The sequence below is a fragment of the Hippopotamus amphibius genome, chromosome 1, assembly GCF_030028045.1.
Source record: "Hippopotamus amphibius kiboko isolate mHipAmp2 chromosome 1, mHipAmp2.hap2, whole genome shotgun sequence".
NCBI lineage: Eukaryota > Metazoa > Chordata > Mammalia > Artiodactyla > Hippopotamidae > Hippopotamus > Hippopotamus amphibius.
In genome coordinates, this window is record NC_080186.1 from 235,875,553 (window position 1) to 235,892,341 (window position 16,789).

General features: G+C 36.7%; 1 long non-coding RNA gene across 1 annotated transcript in view; it reads left to right on the forward strand.

Moving 5' to 3' along the window:
- The first annotated feature begins 6,794 nt into the window (after window positions 1–6,794).
- LOC130857911 (uncharacterized) overlaps window positions 6,795–16,789 on the forward strand; it is a 47,074-nt gene continuing 37,079 nt past the window's right edge. The window contains exons 1-4 of the long non-coding RNA XR_009054912.1: window positions 6,795–6,897; window positions 7,505–7,583; window positions 9,949–10,096; window positions 15,188–15,262. This is a non-coding gene — a long non-coding RNA (uncharacterized LOC130857911). The remainder of the gene's footprint in view (window positions 6,898–7,504; window positions 7,584–9,948; window positions 10,097–15,187; window positions 15,263–16,789) is intronic.

Consider the following 16,789-nt stretch of genomic DNA (forward strand, 5'->3'; position numbering starts at 1 on the left):
CTATGTATGTTCATATTCTTCTCTTGTAAATCAAGCAAAAATCCTATATGGATTAAAGACAGCTATTTTTTTAAGAATGTATCTCATTTAGGTTGTTAATCTAAAGTTAGTCAATTGATAAACATATTCCTATGAAAAGGTTGAGGTTTGTAGCAAGGGAACAAAATTAGCTTTTATCTGAGTCAAGTTGTATCAGGCTACTTTTGGAAGTAGCAACTAAATAAGGAAACTTATTTTCCCACAAAACAAGTAATTTGGAGATTAGAGGATTGCACTGTTTAAAAATTCAATCTTATGTTGTTATGCACCTGCTTTCTTTCAGTCTTTCCTCTGTCATATTCAGCATTCTGGATTTGACCACAGGCTTACCCTACATGACAAGGTGGCTGCCATAGTTATTGGCATAACTATTTCATATGTACCCATAAAACTCAGAAAAAGGCATGCTTTTATATCTTTTTTTTTTTTAATCAGAGAGGAATACCTTTCCTGCAAATTTCCCAGAAATCATTTGTTTTAATTTAAAAATATAGTGCTAATTTCACATAATAGCAAATATTTAGTAGATCTTTACTGGATACACTACATAAACACATTTGGTTTGTTTCCATCTCCATGACTTTATATTTAGCTATAAAACATCAGTAGTCTGCTGGCAGCGACTGGTGAGGGGAGGGGAGAAGAAGAGAATGGGAGAGATGAGCAAGGGGATAACCTGGGAAGCAGAGGCAGCAGAAACAAACTTTACTGCCTTGGTGAAATGTTTCTCTGTCTTAACCTTCAAACCACACCCTGTGCTTAAAATATTCTTTATGTTTAATTTGCTAAAGTTTAAATTGGCTATCATCCAATAAAGCACTTTAGAGTTTCGTTTCTCCCATAAGATGATCCTATTCCCAAGGAAAAGGAAGAGTTAATTTCCAATCGATCTTTGTCTAAATAGTCCTTTCTCTCTTTCTCTTTGCAAATCATCTATTAAATGCATTCACATTTTAATTTCTAATGAAAAAAAATTTTTGTTATTTTTACTTATTTAGTTTTTTCTTTCTGTTTGATATCTTATACATAGATTATTATAGTAGCCTTCCATCTACTTTTATGGTTTCCATTATTACTATACCCAATTCACCCTGCAAACCTATTAATGCTTAATTAATCTTCATAAAAGACCATTATTTTTATGCTACTAGTACTCTCAGTCGTCCTTAAAACTCACACTTGATAGGTTCTAACTCATGGTCTTTCTCCTGAAATTTGGTTTCTCTTCCAATGTTTTCAGTCTTAGGAAATAGAACTCAAATATGACTGCTTAAGTCAGAGACCTGAATCTTTTTTAAACACCCCCTTAAAACTAATCCATTTCCAAGACCTGTTGGCTTTGTCTCCTGTGTCTCATAAATCTATTCATTTCTTCCCAATTTTACTGCATCTATGCTAATAAATACTGCAGTCATTCCTGTTTTAGATACTGCAAAAGCCAGGTAACTGGTCTACCTCACCTACCCTTGCTTTTCATCTCTTAAATCTGCTCTTTACATATATCTAGAAGAATCTTTTCAAAAGTGCCAATCTAATCAGATGGTTATCTTATGCCTCCCCTCTAGTACTCCCTCCCCTTTCCCTGTTTCTTAAAGTTTTTCAATGGTTTCTACAGCTCTTGGAATAAACACCAAGTTCCTGAATTTCCTACAAGACGCTAGCTATAAGGCCTGTATCTTTTTTTCCCCTAAGTCGTCTTGAATCATGTTTCTCTCTGGTCTGTCTTCTCTAGCTCTGTTTCTTCTTTCTGAAAGGATCTTCTTTCAGGCCCTTATGAACTTTCCTTTGTCCCTTCTTTATTTACATAAATATTGGTCATCCTTCACATATCATCTCAAATGTTAATTTGTTAGGATACTTTATTCAACCTTCAAATTTTTATTATTTGCTCTTATATAACTAATTACCCCTTCTTTATTTGTCATAATTATAACTTTATATTTATTTATGTGATTATTTTACCTATCATTAGATTGCAGGCTCCTAGGAGGAAGGGATTATATCTGCTTTTGTGGTAGATATTTGTTACATATTTCTGAATGAACGAAGAGAAGTAGGTCTTTGTTCTAGGTAAGATAAATTCTAATCATATTTGCCAACATTTTAAGGTCACTCACAATTTACTGCTCTTATCTTTCTAACCTTTCTTCTCGTAAGATATAAAATAATATTTGAGATAAAAGTTACCAGAAGAGTTTTTGTTTGTTGCTTGGTTTGAAAACGCAGCACTTCTGGGCATATACCTAGAGGAAACCATAATTCAAAAAGACACATGCATCCCAATGTTCATTGCAGCAGCATTTATAATAGCCAGGTCATGGAAGGAACTTAAGTGTCCCTCGACAGATGAATGGATAAAGAAGATGTGGTATGTATACACAGTGGAATATTAGTCAGCCATAAAAAGGAATGAAATTGGGTCATTTGTAGAGATGTGGATGGACCTAGAGACTGTCATACAGAGTGAAGTAACTCAGTAAAACAAATATCGTATATTAGCACATATATGTGGAATCTAGAAAAATGATACAGATGAACCAGTTTGCGAGGCAGAAATAGAGACACAGATGTAGAGATGAAACATATGGACACCAAGGCGGGGAAAGCTGATGGGGCTGGTGGTGGGCTGAATTGGGAGATTAGGGTTGACATATATATATATATATGCTAATATGTATAAAATAGATAACTAATAAAAAAATTTTTTGAAAAAAAAGGAAACTCAGCACTTCTAGGCTGAAGAGGATACATGAATATACCATACAGAAAGACAAGGGTAGAAAACATACAGTTCTGAAATTGTCAGAGTTCTTCAAATGTTCTGTGTTCTGCAGAAGTTTATAAACTAATTTTGAAAAAAAAAATAGCATCACTATGTACATGAAAGTGCCCTAAATGATTTTTTAATTAAGATGTTCTTCTGATCAACCTCAATAGAATTTAGAAAAAAGTTATGTTTACTATTATAATTTTTAATTAGTAATATCAGGTGTTAATATTTCTGCAACAAATTAGAGTACTTATGAATTCTAGCTCCTACATATGCTTAGATTGGTCATATTGAGATTGTCTTCATACTAAGTAATGGGGTGTTGGGGAGAGATTCTTGTTATTCCACACGGCAGCACGCAATGCAGTTTGAGCAGAGACATCAGACGCTGGAGACAAGAACAGCCCATTGTGTGGGTGAAACTTCAGAGTGTTTAGGGGCACTTGGTATTGGGATAGTTAGAGACAGAACATGGAGGGTAAACTTTAGGAGTAGAGATGTCTTACCTTCTTGAGAGAAAAGTTTAGACACATAGATTAATAAGCATTCTTGCTAACACCGTAGGAAAGAAGTGGAATGTAGTCACGTATGACATAAAGTGATGGATTTATATTTTTATCATCACAACCCCAATATACTCTCTTGTATTAAGTTTATTTATTTATGTGACCTCCCACTGTTCTTACTGGCTTTAAGCCCTGGGATTTATTTTCATTCTCTGCTTTGCTATCTGGTGTCCTTGGGGTGGCTCTATCTTCAAAATCAGAAATAACGAAAGGGGTCACACTCCACAAAGTTGAGCAGTTGTTTCCTTGGGAGTATTCTCTCTCCTCAAAGCAAAGGTGTGAGTCATGATGAGTTTTTTAAAAAATGGAATTCTTTATAAAAGCCAGGCATGCTCAATTCAGTAAAATAAGGAACAAATAGGAAGTGCGAAGCCTTTTATAAGACTATAGCTTACAACTCTATATCTAATACTATAGCAACATGCAAATAGATATGATTTGTTTCTCCTTACTCTTAAGCTCAGATGCTCAAAACAGCTATTTTTATATATCCTAGTAATAAGATTGTGGGGCATTATCAAAAGGAAGCTTAAGTGTGGAGGATTAGACCTCAGGAGAGTACCTGGAACATTCTGCTGATTAGTAAATAAGAACAGTGTGGTAAGTGGGGTGTGTGTGTGTCGAGGGGATGATACAACTTACTAGGGTCCTGAAGTCTAAACCATGAACAGTGCAAATTCCATGTGAATATTTTTAGCCAGTCTATCCTTGCTAGAGGGACTGACCATTTTTTCCTCATTGGTCTTTGGAAGACTAGTAGTAGAGGAGCCTGAATTAGGCTATAATCAGCATACGATTAAGGGTGAGAAGATGAAGGGTTGCTTTTGGTGCTGCAAGCTGCTACCTGAGGCACATTTTACTCTTTATTTCCTCTTTTTTAAAAAAATATTTATTTATTTATTTAATTGGCTGTGTTGGGTCTCTTTTTTTTTTTGCTGTGCATGGACTTTCTTTAGTTGCTACTCTTCGTTGTGGTGCGCGGGCTCCTCATTGCTGTGGCTTCTCTTGTTGCGGAGCATGGGCTCTAGTGCATGGGCTTCAGTAGTTGCAGCACGTGGGCTCAAGTTGTGGCTCACAGGCTCTAAAGCGCAGGCTCAGTGGTTGTGGCATACGGGCTTAGTTGCTCCGTGGCATGTGGGATCTTCCTGGAGCAGGGATTGAACCCATGTTCCCTGTATTGGCAGGCGGATTCTCAACCACTGTGCCACCTAGGAAGCCCCTCTTTATTTCCTCTTGATGGTACAAAGATTCCTGGGAGAGAAGAGCATAAAGATTAGGCCACACCAGACAATTTTAGGTAGGTTAAATTATCAAGATGAGTGATCTGCATTTTGTTATAGTTTAAAAATTTTTGATAAAAATCTTGAATTTGTTTTTATTTAAATTTGAATGTATATTTGTATATAATGGGGACAATGGGTGCTTTGACACGAGGGGTAAACAATATTTTCAAACAGAAGTAACATATATATGGAAATAGACATAAACTTCTTATTTCCATTGAGAAATAAGGTGAGCCTGGCAAGTTTAAGGAACTGTTTTTAATGAAGAATAAAGACACTGAACAATAGGCTACAAAAGATACTAAAATATAGTAAAAATAAGGCACATAGATGTCCTCTCCTGGAAAAACTAACCCTTTGGTAGCATATGTGTTGTACCTCACACAGCAAAACTCCAGAAACTTTTAGCACTTTCTGAGGAAACTGCACATAATTTATGTAGATTTTTCCATAAAAATGCAGTTTGTCAGTTTTCTTATTCAACAACTACTTTATCATGTGCTTACTATGTGAGTGGCCTTGTGCAATGTTTGAGGATTTATTCAAAGAATAATGAAGAGAAGGTGCTGACAGTTTAGTGAGGCAGACGGTCCAGTAAATAAAGAAGCACATTACAACTCAAGATGGACCTTGACTAGAGCTCGAGGAAGCATAAAGAGAGGGACCTCAGGTGGCCTTGAAGGAAAGAATCTACCCAGGAAATGACCTGAGTGGTCGTTTACTAAATAAAAAAGCGGTGGGAATATATCGTGAGGACAGACTTTATAATATTTTTCATACTTCAGAAATGTGCAATTGCGTAAAATACTGAGTTTAGCACACGAGGGCTGTGTTATTTAGTGTTAGATGGGGAATTCTCTGTAAGCAAGGGCTGAACTCTCACAGTGGATTTATGAGGGGGTAAAGACGAGCGGGGGGTGGTATACGGAAGAGCAGAAGGGATGGGAGAACAGAAGGGGTGGATCCCCATAAGCCGTGCGTTTGTGAAATGCTTTATTGCAGAGGGTTTCCTTGCAAATCCTTATTTGATCCTCACCCTAGCCCTATGAACCCAGAAAGGCAGGTGCAGGGTATTATTTCCCCCACTTCATGGCTGAGAAAACTGAGACATGAAGAGATTAGGGACCTTGCCTGAGGTCCAACAATTGCTTCGTGATAGACTGGACTAGGGCACACGTCTCTCCAGCCCTCCATGGAGCTCAGCTCTGCTAGACCACACTGCCTCCAGGCAGATACACACACTTGGCTTTCCTTTTGTTTCAATACAGATTTTCTGGAAAATCTCGAGGAAAGCTATGTATTCTCTTTCCCCAGTGAAAATTGTGTGTGTGTGTGTGTGTGTGCGCGCGCGCGCGCACGCACAACACACAGATACACGAGATTTTGTGTGTACTGTCAAGGAAGTCATAGAACCCATCCATATTTCACAAAAGCCTGCCCTGGGCAGCGAAGCCCCACCTTCTGTAATTGTGAATGAGGATTTAAAGGAGAACATCTCTAGTTGCGTAAGTAGACTATGACTGTGCAAAATCATTTCGGTATCAACCCAGGCTCGCAGCCCGCTGCAGGTCCCAGTGAGTTAGAGTCCTTCCTCACCGCCTGTATAGTGGTTCACCATCAAGATCTGGGACCTGTGCAATACTCTTCATCTTGTATTCTGACTTTAAAAAATCAGGAATCTAGATACTACGGAAATGGAGCATTTTCTGTTAAAAATAATAGCTAGTAAGAAAAGAATATTTTGTTTTAAAAATTGAAATTTATGTATTACTGCATTGGTAAATAAACCTAAGTTTCACTCCAATACATACCCACATTATATTTCTAAAGTTAAAAGCATCATCAGTTATTAGATTCTAATTTATTAGGAATCGTTTCCTACTTTTAAAATTTGGTAAAAAATTGCTCCACAAAGTTTAACAAGTGAATATTATGGAGGCTTTTAGTATTTTAAAAGTATGAAAGTGAAGTTAACCGGCAAATTCCATTCCCTTGACTCTGTTTTGCCAGTGCTAGCACAAGGGATTCCAAAGAGCTGTGACTACATACCTAGAAGTGTGCAAAACTTAATTTTGACTTGTGAAAACAGAAACACCATCAACATCATTTGGGAGAAAGAGCGGCCTTCTCACGGGAGGGAGAGTTTTCTTCAGCAAAGGGAACTCAGAAAGCTGAATCCTGAGTTCCCTGTGCTGGCCGTGTTCTTTAAGATTCACCTTCAGAGGAAACTGGAATCCTGGTATTTTTGCTTCCCTACGCTACTGAGAATTTCTCATTTTCCCCACTTTTTCCCCCCATTTTCATTCTCCCTTTGAAAACTTCCTATAACGCAGAGTTCTTCCTGAAATTTCTGTTCATCTAAAAACAGAAATGTTACTTAGCATGTGAAAGGGAAAAATAATCTACATGTTTTAATTTCATGGTATTACTTTCACTGATAGACTGTGAACCTTTGAACTTCTTATGTCATCAAATTGAACTCCTGAACTTTTTCTGAGAGCCTATAAACCTGAAAGTGAAAGCTGCATGAAATTGTTTTCCGAGGCCTCCCTCAGTGTCTGTACGGTGGCGGTGTGCTCTCGATTAAAGAGCAAAAGAGCAACGGCATGAAAATGTCCTGTAAAACGGACAGTTCTAAAAGTGTTTTTTGGGGCTTTTGGTCAGATACCTATCTTTCCTTTAGCCTCATTTTTCTATCTATAAAACTTAGGGTATGATCTGTCCCTTTCTAATTCAGCAGAACACAACTGGGAATTACACAAATTGATTCAAAAAGAAATCCATCAAGGGCTTTGCACTCCTCAGAGAGCCCCATGTAAATGCAATTATCTCATGGTTTGCTGCAGGCACCCACCACGTGTCCCGTGTCACCAGCCTGACTGCATGCTATGGAGAGCTGTGTGGCATTTGTAATGGCCTGTTGAAGTGAGTATGCATTTGACATCTTTCAAATTCTTGCTTAAGTCCTGGCTCACAGAGACTCAGAGGGTCATGAACAGTTTTATTCACACTTCTTTATATTTCCAGCTTCACAGGAAAGTGCTCCTCGCCCTGAGGTTGACCTTTAACTTCAAAGCTAAAACCATTTTGTAACTCAAAACATCTAACTGATATTGCAATGAATAGAAATGTCTTTAATTACCCTGTGAAGATTTAGAAGCAACCTTATATAAGGAATACACACACACACACCCCTATTCATGTGTGGGTGTGTATTTGTGTATATATGTTTAATAAATATGAAATGTTACATATATACCAGTGCTATACAGAGAAAGGATTGTGGGGAAGTAAGAATGTAGCATGAAGGCCAGTTACATAAATTGCTTTCTATATTGGAGTTTAATAATTATCAAATGATCTAAATAAAGGGAAGGTAAAATAAGTCTATCAATATGATTAGTTCCTCATGAGCCGATGTTAATATACTTCTTTGTACCACTAAGGTACTTGTGAGAGTTCTAGACGACGATTTTGGTAGATTTCTTGAATTGAACATAATATTGAACACTCACAAATCTAGGCACAGGATAATTAATTGTTCTTCCAGAAGTAATTTCGATTTTCGCCCAGTCGTACCAAATCGGATAAATATTGAATTGGAAAGGGCAAAAATAATCATTTTGCTTAAAATTTTCTAGTGACCATATAAATGCTTCATGATTGAAGAGTCTGGAGATTCACTTTAAATCCAGCCACTAGCTTCAGTAAGTAACAAATGCTTATTGAGTGTTGACTGTTTGTTACTGTGGTTCTAAGGCTGGATGTACAGTGGTTGCAAAGCAGGCAAATACTTACCATCACAGGACTTACATTCTTTTCCATTCATGCTGATGTGGGAATTAATGCATGGCAAAATGCACTGAAAGTAGTAAATACTAGAGATATATCACATAGAGATGTATCATTACATTACAAAGTGTCGATAGTATTGTTAATTTTACATCATAAAACTGAATTGACCAAGTTATTTATTTATCATTGTAAACCATAAAGATATAAGAACAAGAATATAGCCCTTTCTACTCAACTCCTGTATGACCACCTCAAAACTTCTTAAGGGTTCGTTAAGAAATTGATCAAGATACTCAAGAGAAGTAGTAAGAGTAATTTAATACCATAGTTTGGTGGCTTTTATTGAACAGCATTTATCCAACTCAAGGTCAAGTGATATTTCTCAGTGATTGTTTTCCTTTCTTCTCGTGAAAATACACCAATACTTGCGTTGCTATCATGAAACTTCACAAATGAATAGAAAATGAAGTATATTATTTAATGCTAATCTTCTCTGAGTTTAATAACTTTAAAATTCAAAAGACCCACTTACTTTCATGACTGATTTGAATTTCAAGACTATCAGGCCAATTAAGAGGACAGAGTATTACTGTAGACAGACAACTAATGTTTGCCGTCAAATAGCACATTAACCTTCCACAGTGCAGCCTGTCCTATTAGCTGGAAATGATCCCATGGCTATTGTTTCAATGGGTTAAATGGCATGGGTAATTACATTTTTTTTTTTAGGAAGAGAGAAAGATAAAACTGCAAAATATCGTTATCATTTTGGAGATTAGGAAGAATCGCTGGATCTTGGTTAGGACTCACAAATTCAAAGGCTTACAAAGGGTGGGCATGTAATATCAATGAGAGGAGTAGGATGGAAGTAAAGAGATAAGGTGAAGGATGCTAGACCTCAGTGTCCAGGGCACTAGGGAGAAGGGAAGATGTGGTGAGCCTGCATCCCATCTGAGACAGCCAGCCCACTTCAGGCAGCTTCACATGACTATTGCCATGTGGGAAAGCTAGCCTGGTGCTGAAAATTTTTGGAGTTTTCAAAAGTACCCAGAATTTATTTACACATAAATCTTGGATTTCATTGTTAGGCCAAACAGAGCATATCTTTGGCCACTATTTAGTAACTTCTGGTCTAAAAGATAATTCCCCCAGAAGAGTTTCCCCTGGCCTTCCCCCTTTGTCAAGTTAATAGCCAGGGAGGGGTTCTTTTTGAAATCACCTAAGGCAATGGGCCTGGAACTTGTGTACTTCAAAGAATGAATATAGATTGCCACAGTCTGGAAGAGGGAGGTGGGGAATAACAGAGGTACCACTTTGAGGGAGCAGAGAAGTATAGGGAACAAAGCAAGGATTTAGGGAGCAAAGAAACAGCAAAAGGATACTAAGTTTGGGAGGTCAGATCCTGCCTCAAGGGTACTCTGAAAAGGATCCAGAGAGAGAAAGAAAGACGGTGCTGTGGGAAATGCAAGAAAAAACAATTTTTCTTACTTCACAGTTTTGCCTGGGGCTGTCTGTGAGCCTGTTGGTGTGAAAGTAAGAAGAGAACTTTGGTCTCCAAAGAGAATCCCTTGGCCCAGAAGCAAAAAAGATTACAGTAATGACATCCAATAATTCTACATATGGAAGGCCTTAAAAGATTGCAGGTAAAGGTTAGGAGTTTTTGTTGTTGTTTTTTTTTAATCCTAGGTTTTTCATTTTTAAATAATAATTTAATAACACAGTTTGTAGGCCCAGGAACGACAAGACTTTAGTCACCATTAGATGAAATCATGCTGAATATAAAGACTATCTATTTTCCTCCATGTTTTATATTTGTATGCAGTGTTTGTCAGCATGGCAACCATGGACAATGATGAAGTGCGTTTTTCTGCTTGGGTGGTTAGCCCTTTCATTTTTACAAGTGACAAAATAAAAATCTGCTGAAGAGTGAACATGCTGCTTTCACTGTGTCATCTCAGCCCTGCGGGTCATTTTATTATAAAAATGTAAAAATCCAGTCAATTTTATTTAATCAGCTGAAAAGGAAAAGTGTTTCCAGGTCATTAATCAAGTGCTCCTTCTCTGTGGGACTTGTCTCTTCAGAAACTACCATATGAATCATTAATAAAGCTGGAAAGATTTTTTTGCCAGCAGGTTTTTGAGAAACCTAGATGTTATTAATATAACAGAAGTAAAGTAATTTTAGGTCAACAAATAAAGCCTTCGTAGCCATTGCCTGTAGATCTGCACCTATGTTATTAAAAGCAGCTAATTCTTTACTTTCCAAACATTTAATTGTTGGAACTGTTGGGAAATGATCAGCTGTTAGATTGTATATGATTATATATTCCATAATTACATGTTTTTCTGAATGTTACCTAACCTTATATTTACAGTAAACTTTTATTATGTGAATTGATCAAAACATAATGAGACAGTAAGAAGAGATAATTACTGCTGTATCTATAATAATAATAATGATAGTAATTAAACACAGCAAACTGCATTCACATAATGTCAAGCTTGTGCTTAAACCCATAAAAGCAAGTCGTGAAATAGAAGCTTGAAATTCCCTCCTGGAAGAATGTTGCTGCTCATGTTGGTATTGTTCACAGGGCTTTGTTTTTAAAAGGTGGTCTTGATATGCATGAAGCACTTAATAGTATTTGATCCGCAGTTATCAGTTATATTAGAGATCTCTTCTGATGAAACTCGTCCTGTTTTGGAGTCGTATTGAGAATGAAGCCAAATGAGAGAGTCAGCAGACAAGGGAGAAGTGAGAGGAGCCACATTTCTGAAAGACTATGAATTACAACTCCAGGAAGTCAAGAATAAGGAACATTAACAAATATGCAGTTGCATTAAATAACCCCATAATCTTCCAGTTTATACTATACTTTTGTGGATTAAACACATCCTAGGCACCATACTCTCTATTTTTTCTCGTCAATCATCTTAGTCCGTTCAACCTAGACTAGGTGGCTTATAAACAACAGAAACTTATTTCTCACAGCTCTGGGGGCTTGGAAGTCCAGGATCAAGGCGATGGCAGATTTGACGGGGTCTGGTGAGGACCCACTTCCTCGTTCATAGGCAGTCATATTTTCACTGTGTCCTCACATGGCAGAAGAGGGCAAAGGAGCTCTCTGGATGCCTCTTCTATAAGGGTACTAATCCCATCCATGAGGATGTCACCCCCATGACCTCAAAGGTCTCTCGAAGGTCCCTCCTCCAAATCCCATCATATTGGAGATGAGGTTTTAACATACGAATTTTGGAGGGACATAAGCATTCAGTCTATAGCATCAATGTAACACAATCACTCTAGAATTTATAGAAAATCTTCTTTTTTGGATGTCTTCACCATTAGGTAACTTGTACTTTATATCAATTTATGGTGTTAATATTTAAAATTTACATTTATTTACTCATTCTCAAACTCTCAGAGATTTCCCCCCAAAACCTGTTATGGTAACTCATTTGTCCCATGTCTATGGTTATGATTCAATATTTAATAAATATGCTCTTTTGTCTGTATATAGCCTTGTGCCAAACATGAAGCCCCTCTTTTCCATTCTAAGATCAGGTCTGATGATTGTTTATGTTACATATGAACTTGTTATTCAAAAAAATCATTAGACATGCACACATATATTTAAAACATATGCATACACACTTCCTTACTATTAAGTGTCATTTGAGTCATTAGTCAAGCAGTGCATAACCTCTGATGCACCTTTGAGGAAATTTAAACATTCAAAACAGATCTCTTAGCAATTTTTGTAGCAACACAAGCACATTAACAAAAAGAGCATAGCATTGCTTGGCACACATTGAAAGAAATTTTCTGGTAAAGTTATGTTCTTGATCTAAAAAGCAAGAAAGATTTATATTTACTGAGTATTTGTATATCATTGAACAATTAGGTCACCAGAACCAAATCATAGCAAGTCATATACAAATAAACTATAAGTTAATATCCAAAATTATCTTATAAAACATGTAGTGTTTGATTTATGTTGTAGCAGTGTAATGGAGAAATACCCCAGCCAATCTTGAAGAGAAGGGTTTGGGGTCAGTCAAGCAGTCCTGACTCAATGAAGTTACAATTGAGCCAAGTCTTAAAGAACACTAGGAGTTAGCTAGGAAAACTGGGGTGAGAAGTGGGAGAAGTAAACCCGTTTTAGACATAGGAGATAACATATTCAAAGGTCCGAAGTTTGAAAAGTTTGCAGCGGAGAGTTCAAGTGATGATCAGATGAAATGGTCTATAAGAGAGTACTTGATAAATGCGATAGTACACAAATGAAGGCACTGCCATTATTATCCCCATGGTCAATTATCTGAACCTTTCCGTGACTCAGGCAAGAGACTATAAGCTCCATGAGGACAGGTATCTGTGTTCACTTGCATATCTCAAATACATGAAACACTGTCTGGCATCAGGTACCTGATGTATAAGTTGTTGAAAGAACAAAGGAAACAAAAATGAGTAGATACATGGGATAGGAGAAAGAGAGTAAGAAACATAAACCTCGAGTCATAAGCAGGGACCAGAGTACAAATGTAATAAACACTACGATAATCTGTTTGAATTTAATTGTGCAAACCATGAGTTCATATTGAACAATTTCCAAATATAAAAAACATGTTATTAGATTTTCTATCTTAGAAAGCTCATCTTGATAATTGTATAGGAAATGAAATAGAGGAGGCTTTGGTAACCAAAGTATATTAGGATTATAAATATTACCTGCTAGAGGCTGGAATCCAGGTTTCCTTAAAAATAAGCAGCTGTTATAACAAACTAGTGATAACGTAAAAGAAGCAGACTCACAGATATAGAGAACAAACTAGTGGTTACCAGTGGGGCAGGGGGGCAACATGAGAGTGGGCAGTGGGAGGTAGAAACCACCGGGTGGAAGTTAGGCTCAGGGATGTATTGCACACCACAGGGAGTACAGCCAATATTTTTGTGATAACTGTAAATGGAAAGTAACCTTTAAAAATTGTATAAAAATTAAAAAATTTTTACAAATACGAGACTTTATCAACTTTGGAAAAAAAAGAAAAACCAAGCAACTGCATGAGCAATTGAGCTAAAAGTCATAGAAAAACTAGGATCTACGCGAAGATGCATTTATTTGCATGTACTGTGCTCTCTCTATTCTTGGTCTCACAACTTTTTTTTTTAAACCTCTAGGCAGATGGGATAGTGATTATGTTCAGGATTATATTTCGTGCCTATGAATTTTACGTTATGGTAAATGAGAAATCATTGAAGGGAGGTTTCACCTGCTAAACATTTTCATAGTCGCTTATTTACATGCCACTAATATTGATTTGATAAACGAAACTGAACTAATTACCCATAACAAAAGGTTACATGAACTATGCATCATCTGCTGAGCTATTTTGTCTTCTCTTTCCCAATATATTCATTTTGCATTGTTTTTGTATTTTTCTCATCTATTCATGTAATGGAGTTTTTAGTTACATTTATTGGTTATAATCACGCATAATACGTGTTATCATAGACAAAACATAATCTCTTTCCCCAGTTTTACTACTTCTTTCTAGAATCCTCAAATCTACAATTTACCATGGCATTTGAACAACATCAGTAGACGTATATGTACTCTTTGCATTAATTTTGTACTACTTTTTATATAAGGATTCTAAACTCTTGGATTCAGTGTGGTTTAAAAGAGTATTGAACCATGATTTTAATATCTCTGTGAATTTGACAAAATTGACTAGCCTCTCCCAGCTCTAGTTCACTCATTTGAAAAATCAGGTTAACACTTAAATGGCCTAAATTTTTTTAATGGAATTAGATACTAAATGGCAGACACATAAGCAAGAGGCTTGGAAGCTCAAACCTGTTCTATAAGGACCTAGAATGAACATATCATTGTTTTAATCAAACATGGAAAACAGCCACTTTAATCAACTGAACAGGTAAACTCTGAAGGTAGCCCTCTGGTCCATGTTTTTGGGAAAGTTTATTCATTGATGCTTAATGATAAAAGATGAAATTCTGGGTACCCCGAGAAAAAACATCAGAAATGTGTTATCTGCATTATCCACTATGTAACTGTGTAGAGGTTTATTCATAATGTTGATATTTTAATTCTTACCATATTTTGTTCATCACTTAAGCAATTTTTAGTTAATGATACTAGTATTAGTAATACCATTTTTTAATTGTAGTATAATTGCTTTACGATGTTGTGTTAGTTTCTGCTGTACAGTGAAGCGAATCAGCTATGTGTATACCTATATCCCATCCCTCTTGGACCTCCCTCCCCACCCCCATCCCACCCATCTAGGTCGTCACAGAGCACCTAGCTGAGCTCCCTGTGCCTTATAGCATGTTCCCACTAGCTATCTGTTCTACTCACGGCAGTGCATATATGTCACTCCCAATCTCCTAATTCATCCCACCCTCCCCTTCCCGCCACCTGCCTCCCCCCCCATGTTTACATGTCCGTTCTCTACGTCTGCATCTCTCTTCCTGTCCTGCAAATAGGTTCATCTGTATCATTTTTCTAGATTCCATATATGCTTTTCTCTTTCTGAAAGGTGATATGTAGTTCACTTGATACAAACAATATTACTCAACATTTAGTATTATTAGTCTTCCTCTCTATAGACAAATTACTTAGAAAGAATATTAATTGTTAAGTTCCCTCTATGGTAAAGGAGTGTTTTTGTTATTGTTGTTTATGTTTTCTAATATTTTTCCTGACCAGGGATCGAACCTCCACCCCTTGCATTGGAAGTGCAGAGTCTTAACCACTGGACCACCAGGGAAGTCCCTAAAGGAGGTATTTGAACCCAGCTTTTTTCATTTCCTAATCTGTATTCTTCCTGCTAAGCGTCTTAATCCATGAATTGAAAGAAAAATGTTAAATTCTGTATTCTCTGGTCTGAGCCTCTGTGAAGCTGTGGCAGAAACAGTTATTTATTCCCTGGTGTTTGTTCTCTTCTGTTTTATTGTCCATAAAACTACAGATTTTAGATTGGGAACATGGTCAATTGGAAAAAAAAAGACATTTTCAAGCTTTCTTTATTAGATGTGGCTAAATTCTGGCCAGTGGAATATAAGTCATATGGCCTTTAAAGGGGACACATACCCTCTTTCTCTCTTTTTTTTTTCCCTTTCTTTTTGTTGGCTGGGATGTGGACATACTACCTGGAGCTCAAGCAGCCATTTTAAACCATAAGATTTAAACTACAAATTGAAGATGGCACACCAGCAATGTAGAAGGAATCTGGGTCCATGGTAACCATGGAGTTGTCTTACTATTTTTGTTTTCAATATTTATTGGAGTATAATAGCCTTACGCTGTTGTGCCAGTTTCAGCTGTACAACTAAGCGAATCAGCTATATTTATACACGTATCCCCATATCCTCCGTTAATTCTGAGTTATTAACTTCTGGGCAGTGAGAAGAGAAACTTCCATGTTGTGAAAACAAAAGCAAAAGCAAAAAATTCTTTAACGTTCTTATGTTGAGCTTTTATTGCCTCTTCATAGCCTTCAAGCAAAGATTAAAAGATTTGTTTTTTACTTTTTTATTATTCCAATTTTATTTATTTTATTTTATTTTTTTTTCTTTTCCATTATGGTTTATTACAGGATGTTGTATATAGTTCCCTCTGCTATACAGTAGGATCTTGTTTATCTATTTTATATCTGGTAGTTTGTATCTGCTATACCCAAACTCTTAATTTATCCCTCCCTCCCACCTTTCCCCTTTGGTAACCATTAGTTTGTTCTATGTCTGTGAGTCTCTTTCTGTTTCATAGGTAAGTTCATTTGTGTCATGTTTTAGATTCCACATATAAGTGATATTATATAGTATTTGTCTTTCTCTTTCTGACTGACTTAATATGATAATCTCTAGGTCTACCCATGTTGCTGCAAATGGCATAATTTCATTCTTTTTTATGTAGTATTGAGTAGTATTCCATTGTATATATGTACCACATCTTCTTTATCCATTCATCTGTCATTGGACATTTAGGTTGGTTCCATGTCTTGGCTATTGTGAGTAGTGCTGCTATGAATATTGGGGTGCACGTATCTTTTCGAATTAGAGTTTTGTCTGATATATAGGAGTTGGATTGCTGGATCATATGGCAACTCTATTTTTAGTTTTTTAAAGAACCTCCTTACTATTTTCCACAGTGGCTGCACCAATTTACATTCCAAAAGGAGGGTTCCCTTTTTCTCCACATCCTCTCCAGCATTTGTTATTTGTAGATTTTTTAGTGATGGCCGCCCTTTCTGACTGGTGTGAGGTGGTACCTCATTGTGGTTTTGACTTGCATTTCTCTAATAATTAGCAG